This window comes from Alligator mississippiensis, chromosome 13 (genome assembly GCF_030867095.1).
Source record: "Alligator mississippiensis isolate rAllMis1 chromosome 13, rAllMis1, whole genome shotgun sequence".
Taxonomy (NCBI): Eukaryota; Metazoa; Chordata; order Crocodylia; family Alligatoridae; genus Alligator; species Alligator mississippiensis.
In genome coordinates, this window is record NC_081836.1 from 56,916,186 (window position 1) to 56,926,236 (window position 10,051).

The window sequence follows — 10,051 nt, forward strand, 5'->3', positions numbered from 1 at the left end:
CAGAGTAGAGCCCTACACCAGCTCTCATTGCAAGGGCTTATTAACACATAACCAAGCGTGAAAGCCCTCAGGTGGTAATGTTAGGATTCAAGTGAAAAATCTTGATGTTAAAGACGGCTCTGGACTTGTAGTTCATTGAAAAACAAACACCGTTGTCCCCAGACGCTTGCCCAGAGACCGGCCTTTGAACCAAATGCATTTTTGTGCATCTCTGTCTTGCAAACTTCAGGTGACGGCAGTTTATTGGCCTCCCGGTCTATTGTTGCAGGGCAATTTTTCTGCAGGCTGCTCTATTCCATAATCCAGCCGCACTCCTAATTAAATTGTCCACAGCTGCTAATGAGGAGTCTCCTTTTATGCTGGAGGTGGCTGAGGAATGATAGCAGGTGCTGGAGCTGCCAGGGCCTTTGGCTGACAAAACCCTATCGTTCACATCCGTAGGAGAGTGTCGTACAGGTTATTATGACATCTCATGACTTTTGCCTGATTTTACTGATATTGTGTTATTTATGATATGAATATTTACCATTAATCATGACGTGTGTTATTATTAATGATTCATCTATTCAATGATATAAAATACCAATTGTACTTGTATACTATCAACATGACAAATAATATAACATTTATTATAATGGGCACTCCAATTTGATAACATCTAATTCCTGATCTGATTGCCTCCCGGATAAGGTGTTTTGGGGCAAGTGTAAGCTGGGATCAGGAAACTGGTTGAAAACTCTCATGGGCTTTGATGAGAGGTGGATGTCTCTTTATAGCCAGCCCTACTAGGGTTTGTTTCTACATGAGATTCCCCCCCGAGATCAAAAGAGCAAAGAGAGCAAAGGGACACAAAGAGTGCTGAGAAAAGGTGTGTTCCCTCTCATTTCCCCTAGATGAAGCAGAGTGATTTTGGATGATCTTTTGAGGGTCTTTTGCTTGGTTTTTCTGTTAATGTTGCTCTTTGGGGGAAGAATTTAGCCTCGCAGGCGGGTCTCACACCCCGGTCTGTCACTCGGACGCAGGGACTAGAGGCGTGTTGACTCACGGTCCTGCCATGCACCCAGCCCCGGCTTTCTCCACCCACCCAACACCTCGCAACCCTCATTTTGCAGCATTTCTCAGCTATTTCTCAGGGTGGCAGCCCTGAGTCACACATATATTTCTGTCTTAGTCAGAGTTGCATGGGCCACTGGTCATTAAAGGGACAGACAGCAACACCCAGGACACCACCACCCATGTGATACAAGCTAGGGAGATGTCATTTTGCAAAGAGCAGCCTGAGTTGAGGCATCTACTGACATAAATGGCCATGACAGCAGGCTCCTAATACCTCAGAGACTTTAGATGAGCACTCAGCACTGGAAGTAGGACCTGTAATAGCTGTTTATTCCCCGTCCGCTCAGCTGGTCAAATGCACACGCGTTATCATGCAACCAGAAAATGATACTTGGGTCAGAAGAAAGATGGGCATTTTAGCAGCAGCTCGAGTGATCCTCAGAGGAATTCACTCAGGAGGGGGAAAAACCCCAAATATAATTGTATGCAGCCTACGGGGATTGTCTCTGCCTGTAGCCAGACCGTCCCGTTTCAGAGCATGAAAGGACTCGCAGCAGCAAGAAAAAGAAATGCTGAGCCTTCGTCAAGGGCTAGTGAACCACCCCTAGCACACAGCCCTGACCTCCAGTATTATCGGGATTATTTTGGGGCCACCATCATGATCCAAGTGCTGGAGTCAAAGTAGCAGACAAAGACAAGAGCTGGCTCTGGAGAGATGAGCAAGTGCTAGGGACAGTATTGATGAGCCCAGCGCCAGCATGCCGGCCACCGAACCACTGCCAAGTTATCGTGTCGGTGAGTTTTGGAGGAGAGCATCGAAGGGGCTTTGCTGTCCCATGTGTGAGAGGCAGCAGGAGAGAAGCAGGAAAGCGTTGAGTTGAAAACCAAGCAGGTGGACAAGAGCAGCCGCTATCCTGGGCCAGAAGCAGCGGTGAAGCTCTGCCAGCAAAGAGCGGGTCAAGTGAGGTCATGAAGGAAAAGGTCTCGGAAAGGAAATTCGGTAACGTTTGACCCGGCGAAAGGATGCACCGAGAAGGGTGATATGTTCAGCCAATGCTCTTCGAAGAGGGGCCAAGATTGCATTGGTCAGAAAAGGATATTGCCATAATTGACATGTGAGATGAGCAGCACTGGACAAGAGCAATGAGCAACGGCCTGTCCCCATGTTCACCCACGTCACCTCTCCACTGACATCCAGGGGTGTTGGCTCAGGGACTTTCTGTCTGCTGCAAAGGGAAATATCAGCGGTAACACAGGCATCACTATGGTTTAACTGTGGGCGAATAAGGTCGAGGCTGAGATGGAGACCAAGGTATTGTAGAGCCACACCCAGATTAGAGACCAACCCAGGCATCGGGGATCCTGTGGGCAAAACTTCCTGGAGCTACCGTCTTCACAAGGACCACACTGCCCCCGTGTTGCAACAGGGTTTGGGCAAGCACGTCCGCACCCCTTCCCATTCTCCTCTCGTTCCTGTAGGTTGGCTTAGAGCGTTATAATATGTTTTCAAGGCAAAAAGAGAGTGTGGAAGGATTCATGTTGTAGACTAGGAGGGGAAAAAATGGAAATGCCAGGTAATGAAAACCTCCTGTGCAGGTGACTTAAAAGAGACCCCGGACCAACGAACCTAGATATATGCAAGGTGAAAACGGCACAGTAGTTATGAATGCACCTGGGATAAGATGAGAGAGTCTGGAAGGATTCATTTTGAAAAATTGTACATGAAAAGGACCACAAAGGCGAAAAAAGGAGGTGCAGTTGGTATGGATGAATAGTGAACAGGAGCATAGTAGTTAGAGAAGTAAAGATATAATGGCTGGACGGTGTTCAAAACTGTTTGGTAGAGAAAGGAGTTACCATAAGACTGGGGGGGAAAAAAGGGAGTCCTGGTGCCTATCTGGAAGAAAAAGGTTAGGAAAAAGAATAATGAATATCAGAGAAAAATATTGTGCATCACTGTGCAAAGATATTGCAGGGCTCCTATTTGGCTGGATTCCCTAAATGACTAAAGAGTGACTGAGTGGAGAACAACATGGGCTTTCAGGGGGCAAAATCAATGTGAGACTTCATATTTCCTAAGAGAGAGTTGACCGCGAAGAGTTGGGGGTACAGCCGCAACAACCAGTTCTCTTTCCCTTCATCAAAAAATGAGAAAGTTTATGATAATATGCCACTACAATAGGTATAGGATGAACTGGAGAGGTTAAATGTGTGCAAAAATGATCTGGGCTGGATTAAGAGAGTGTACAAGGACCATGGATGTTGTATGCAGGAGAAATAAAATGATAGGGGGTGTTGGTTATAGTTGTGTTAGTCTAAGGACATAGGCAGACAAGGCTCTTTGGGTAGATGTGATGTCTTTTATTAGACCAACTAATAGTTGGAAAAATTGCTCTTTGCAAGCTTGTATTTTATAAGTAAAATTAGGGAAACTTGGATGTAACAAAACGTGGATTTCAGCCCCTTCCATGAGACCGAACTGAGTTTTCAAGGGTGATTGTTGGGAAGCTGAGAAGAGATGGAGCGAGGAGCGATTGCATAAGCCGCATGTCAAACCAGAAGAGTTAGAAGATCCAAATAGAAAGATGAAGGGTGATGTAGGTTTCGGCATGAAAAAAAAATGCAGGAGGACAGGAAATCATATTGAATGCTAAGGATGCGTTTTCAGGGCAAGAAGCCAAGTGGAAAACAAAGAGGGGAAAACAGGAAGACAAAATAATAGAGAAGTAGTGCCAGGGCTAGATGACCTCCTGAGTCTCTCCCTACCCCTTGCTCCAGGCAGAATCACCACCGTCAAAACTACTGCAAGCCCAGCGCTCGTTAGACCTGCTCTTAAATATTGCCAAAAGTGCACGACTCCACACACTCTCTCGGTAATCTTAGAAATTTTAAGAAATCACTTAGAAATGTCTTCAAAAATTCCCAGGAGGATGCGATTACAGGAGGTGACTCTGGGAGGAAACCAGAGCAGAGAGAGAGTAGGAAGATAGGAAGACATGGACCGAGTTAGCAGGCTGCCAGACCTAACTGGATTGGCAACCCATGGTGAGGATGGCCGAAAACAAGGTATGGACAAAAATACGTGGCAGGCAGCACGTGATCCACAACACGTCGGCCTCTCACCGGGGATGCATGTCAGTGAAGACAACTGCTTAATGTACAACAAAGAATAGTCTTGACTTCGCTGCGTGGACTCCCGATAACATGAAAAAGAGCTCTCCGGTCTATTTTCAATGGGGATGAGGTCTTCTACATTCACACCACTAAGAGTGCAACGATCCCAGAGTTATTTAAACGTATTTCTGAGCAATTCACTGCCGTGTTTCACCATAAGGCTCTATTCAAATGGCATCTTGGGGAAATCCTGAACCGGCATCCCGGGGAAGCCAGGACGACGTGGAATTACTGAGCAATAAGCATCACCTGGTATTGGAGGATGAGCAGGGCCAGCAAATGATGGCTCACAAGGAGAGAGAGCCTGAAGGGAAAGCTGAAAGAAGCAGCAAAGTAAAGTCTATGCATTGGCAAGTCCTGCGCATTGTGTAGAGCTGTATGGACTCTTTCCAATGCAAACTTCCTGGCCTTTATTGGGCACATCTTTCTACCCGTTACTGTGTCAGATGCTATAGAGGCACCAATGCAGGGGTGCTCTTGTAGCCAGAACCCAAGATTGCCAAAACAAAACCCACCAACACACCACAAAACCATCCGCATCCCTGCATCCTACAAAATCTGATGGGAGGTAAACCCCAAATCCGCCTTTCTCGGCTACAGCCGTGGTTCACGAGGAACCTCTGCCACCAGCTGTGCTCCACCCAGGCTGTAGGATCCACAGCCAGATCCCAAGGGCATTGACAGCAAAGAGATGCTTTCCCCTAAACTGTGTGGGATTTAGATTGGGTGCAAATTGAACCCTCCATCTCATGAAACCTCTCTGGAAAATCCTTTTTTTTTTCCCTCTGAACATCCCATTAAAAAGGTCACTGAAAAGTAGGTAAAGTCAGGCTGCCCAGCACTTTGCAAGTCAGGGCTGCTTCTTAGCAATGGCAATTTCTATTTGGGACAAAGTAGCTTGAACTATTGGCCTGGCTCCATGCATCTGCCTGAGCCTTGCAATACTCGGTGAGCTCCGCTATGTTCGCCCGCCCCTCTGAGCACAGCACTCCTCTTGGGGAGGATAAAAACGTATTAGTGAAAGTAAAAGTGTAGGGAAGGAGGTAGGGAGAGGAGCCATTTCTAGAGGAAGAAATGCATAGATTTCATAGGTTCATATGGATTCCTTAAAACACATTAACAATGTGGGTTAGAGACGGGGTTAAAGCAATCCAGAGACTTGAGCTCTCGGGCCAGCCCACCCTTGCCAGTGAGATGAGTTTTATCCTCCCCTGTAGAGCAGCAGAAAAAAGAGTGGAGATAAAATGATACAGCAAGTCCGTGATGGAGCTGGGAGTAAAGGAAGGAAGAAGAAAACTTCCCCTTTGACTCATAATCATGGGGCCAGGAGCTGAGAGAGGGCCTGCGGGCTTGTGGGACCCTACCAGTTAAAGTCTCCCCCATCTGCCTCCGCTCAGAGACACGCTCCAAAGCTGAGCTCATCAACACCTGTAAAACACTTTGCAGCCTCCCGGATGCAAAACTGCAAGCCACCTCCAAGAGCCGAAGTAAAGAAGATTTTCTGGGATCTGGAAGAGTTTGCTAACAGCAGAAAAACACAATGCAAATGTTATGAACCTGCTAAGTGCTCAGCAATTATGGGATAAACCTGCATTTGACCTCTCTCAAAAGAAAAGTGTGCCAAAATACAAATGGAGCTGATGAATGGAGGGTAGGTACTGGGTGTGGGTTTGCATAGCACCGTAGATGAGTGGGTGTATGTAACAGCGATAGATGCAATTTCCCCTTGCAGTGAAAAATACGTTCGGGGCAGAGACGCACATTCCTCTACAGATGCGCCCATGTAACATAAAGCATGTACAACCGGGCCAAGTGCAGACTCAGAAGGGAGGTATTGTAGGAACACAGACCTCATCTTTGTTCTCCATCACTTTTTAACCTCCCCATCATCGTGTAGAGCTGAGGCCTGTCAGGACTTGGTGTGTGAAGGGTGTAGGCCTGATTCATCCCAATTAATCTTTGCAAACCTTTCCCCAGATGCACGATAAAGTACTTGTCTTGCCATAAATTAAAACAAAGCAACACCCCTAAGGAAACAAATCTAGAAGGCTAAGGGCATGCTGGGCTGCATCAGCAGGAGCGGTGCCAGCAGATGGAGGGCGGTGATTCTTCCTCTCTATTCAGCACTGGGGAGGCCACATCTGGAGTCCTGTGTCCAGCTGTGGGCCTCACTGCAGAAAGGATGTGGACAATTGGAAAGAGTCCAGCGGAGGGCAATGGAAATGGTTCAGGGGCCAGGGGACAGGACTGGTGTGGAGAGGATGAGGAAAATGGGCTGACTGAGTCTGCAGAAGAGAAGACCGAGGGGGATTGAATAGCAGCCTTCACCTCCCTGCCGGGGGGCTGCAAAGAGGATGGAGCTGGGCTGGTCTCAGTGGGGGCAGATGGCAGGACAAGGAGCAATGGGCTCAGGCTGCAGCAAGGGAAGTTGAGGTTGGATGTTATGGAAAACTTTCTCACTAGGAGGGTGGTGAAGCACTGGGACAGGTCACCCAGAGAGGTGGTGAACTCTCCATCCTCAGAGGTTTTGAAGACCTGGGTAGACAAAGCCTTGGCTGGGATGATGTAGTTGGGGCTGGTCCTGCCTGGAGCAAGGGCTTGGACTACATGACTCCTGAGGTCCCTTCCCACCCAAATTTTCCATGATTATGAAATGAACTTGAAATTGCTCCATCCCCGTCTTCATTTCATGCCGCTCCTGGGAGTCACCGAGGACACGGCCACCTTTGTCTTAAGCAAGCTGCTTAACTGGATTAAATCATTGGCAACACATTTTCTAATTTTCCAACCTAAACCTTCTCCCCCTCCTTTTGTTGATGTTGGATCATGGCTTCCAGCATTGCACTGCCTCCCTCGCCCTTGTATCTTAACTGAATTAACATTCATTGTATGTCTAATATCCTGCTTCCTCTGGGGGACAGATTTAAATCGATGGGCCTGATTCTGACCTCCTCGTGTAAATCACAGGAACTTCATGGACTCCAGGGGAGTCAACCGGCTGTGCGTACATCTGGGATGTCCACCTCTGCTTTTTTCCCCTCTCCTTAAGGGTTAGGCATGCACGTACTGGGTGCCTTGCCTCAAGGAGAAGGTGTGTCCACCAAACAGACCTGACCGTGATCAAGCAAACAGCTCGTCACTCCGGTGTTGGGTTACCGAGGCGGGATGGGAGAGGAGCGATCTTGTCACAACACGGTTTCAGCCTCTTCAAACCTCATCTGGAAACGTATGCTATGGGTGGTGCTTGTTTGTCTTTTACGGTTTGTTCACAGGGTAGTTTTCAAGAGTAAAAGCAACCCAAAGCCACCCACATCTTGGCCTCCAAATCACATCACAGTCTTGCCTGCAACAAGGCCAGCTGTAGCATTGCAAAAAGGCCTTCTCGTTCTGCTTGAGCACTGGTGGACCAGCCTGTCTCTTTAAATTGTTCCCCAACCATCGCTTTGTAAGCACGGGGATCATCGCTGCTATTTCTTGGTGACACTGTGTAAGGACTTTTATCCAAACACCTTGCGATTCTCCCCGTCTCACAGAGGGTGAAACCGAAACAGATTTTCCCCGTCACACAACAGACCCAGGGCAACGATGGGACAAGAAGAGTGGTTTAAGGCCCATAAACCACTTGCCCCCTTCTTCCCAATAGCCTATATGTCCCCAACGGTGGATGCCGTGGAGACCTAATCTCACAACAAAGCAGTTTAGGTCTAATAAAACATTTGCCCCAAACTCTTAACTGGACGCCCTGGGCTCATTAAAGACTCAGACTCAACTTAATGCATCTTTTCCTCCCTCAAAACACATTCACATTGCATTGCACCGAGGATAAAAAGCCCTCCGCTTCTCCTTCCCCCAGCTACTGGCTCAGCTGTGAAAAGGAGGTGAGATTTGTAAGGTCTCCTTTAAATGTCTACAAGCTCCTGGCTGTTATAAAGGGCATTTGAATTTATCTCAGCAAGAACATCCCTCCGCCTGCCTGGGAACTGCCCTGGAGTAAGAAAGCTCTGGGCACTCGTACACACCCCATGACCATGGACAATACCCTGCCTTCATCTCTCATGTGTTCAGACGTAGGGCTGGGCCTCCCACAGGCATTCCTGAGATTGCTAAAGCCAGGCAGGCCGGAAGCAGGGCTCGTCCTCCAGGCCAGAGGGTCTGCTTCTGCTTTTAGAAGAGATTTGCGCCCAAAGGGGTGACCGGTATTAGCTGGGGTTTCTGCAGAGACCTGCTTAGTGGAGTGACCCCGTGTGTGCGATCACAGACCTAGTGATACAAGACCCGTGACCATCACCGGAAGACCCATGAACGTGCTGCTCTGCCACGGAGGATCTCGGCTACACGCCGACTTTATGGAAACAGGGGGCTCCTGCGGGCACTGGCGGAGGGCAAGCGAGACTTAGGGGCATCCAAGCCTCCAATCTGGGGTCTGCATGTAGGATGCCTGCTGATGGATCTGGAAGCATCTGAAGCCCCAAGCTGAAAAGTCAGGGGTGGAGGATGCTTGCCGGTTGCAGCGCCGCATCTGGTGTTCGCACATTTGAGTTTTGCTCCATCACAAGGATGCAGAACTGATCGGGCTAATTTGACCCAGAACACAAAATTTTTTCCAAAATATACTCTGCCAGCGGCTGGCACCCCTGCCCCAAGACTTCCCGAGAGCCTGGGGCATTTTCCTTTTGCTCTTCCTGAGCAGGTCAGTGCCTTGCCTTAGATTAGCTCCCCAGAGGCATCTCCCTCCTAAGCTCAAGAATTAAGAGCATTGCTCACATGCTGAAGCACTTCCATGCACAACCCTGCGGGCGATATGCCGAGGGGCAGGGCACGGAGGGAGCTACTCGGAGACTTCTGCATTGCAACCCGCTGGCCGGAGGGGCCTTTCTAGCTGGCTGCCTGGGACACCTAGTCCTGTGCAGTGGAAATGAGCCATGATTGATGCAATGCTTATTCTACAGAAAACCAGTCTCAGCCCCAGGCAACGGAGGTGTCCCACGTGAGTCAGTCCTTCCCCTGACCCGCATCGCTCCACCGCCTGCCAGGAGCAACAGCGACACCCTGGGATACAAGGCAGGGCTCCTACCTCTGTGTGTGCAATGCGTGTGTGTGCTGTTGTGGTGGTGTTATGCACTACCCTACGCTCCTATGAGGCTTCATTCACTCTCCACTCCCCCCTTTCCTCCCCAGCCCAGCAAAAGGCTCCCAAACCTGCCCAGGCATCCTATATAGGCTCCCCTCCTGCCCAATTAGCAGAGCACCTGCAGCCTGTTTTACTGCAGCACACAGCTGCTAACCCTGTCCTGACACCAAGTTATTTTGGGCACTGATTAGCAGCACAGACCTGGGAGAGTTTCACCCATCTGGTGCTGTGCGACTGGCTGAACTGAAAATAAAAGCAGCAAAGCCCTGTACTTAGGGCTACTCTATGTCTGGGTTTTCCCAGATACGTTCCCTTTGTGGATCACTAATCTGAACCAAAGTCTGAGAGTTTGCTTTGCTCCACCAGTGTGAGGTCAGCTGGAGGCAGTGGGCACATGTGTGTCTGTGTGCACACATGCACGTGGCTGGCATGCAGTGTGGCAGGGGTGTGAGAGCAGCTGGATGCAGGGGGCTGCAGGTTGGGAGTGAGGGACACTGGCAGGGGTCCCCCGGACAGGTGTCCTCCTTTTTGGAGCTGGAAATGTGGTGACCCTACCTGCACCGTTCTCTAAGACCGTAATCTGGGGAGATGCACACACACAAGAGTGGGTCGGACTGTTTCAAAGACCTCGCTAGCTGCAGCAGATGTCTCTGAGCGGGACCCCAGCAGCGCTTGGCACCTCAGGCTCCC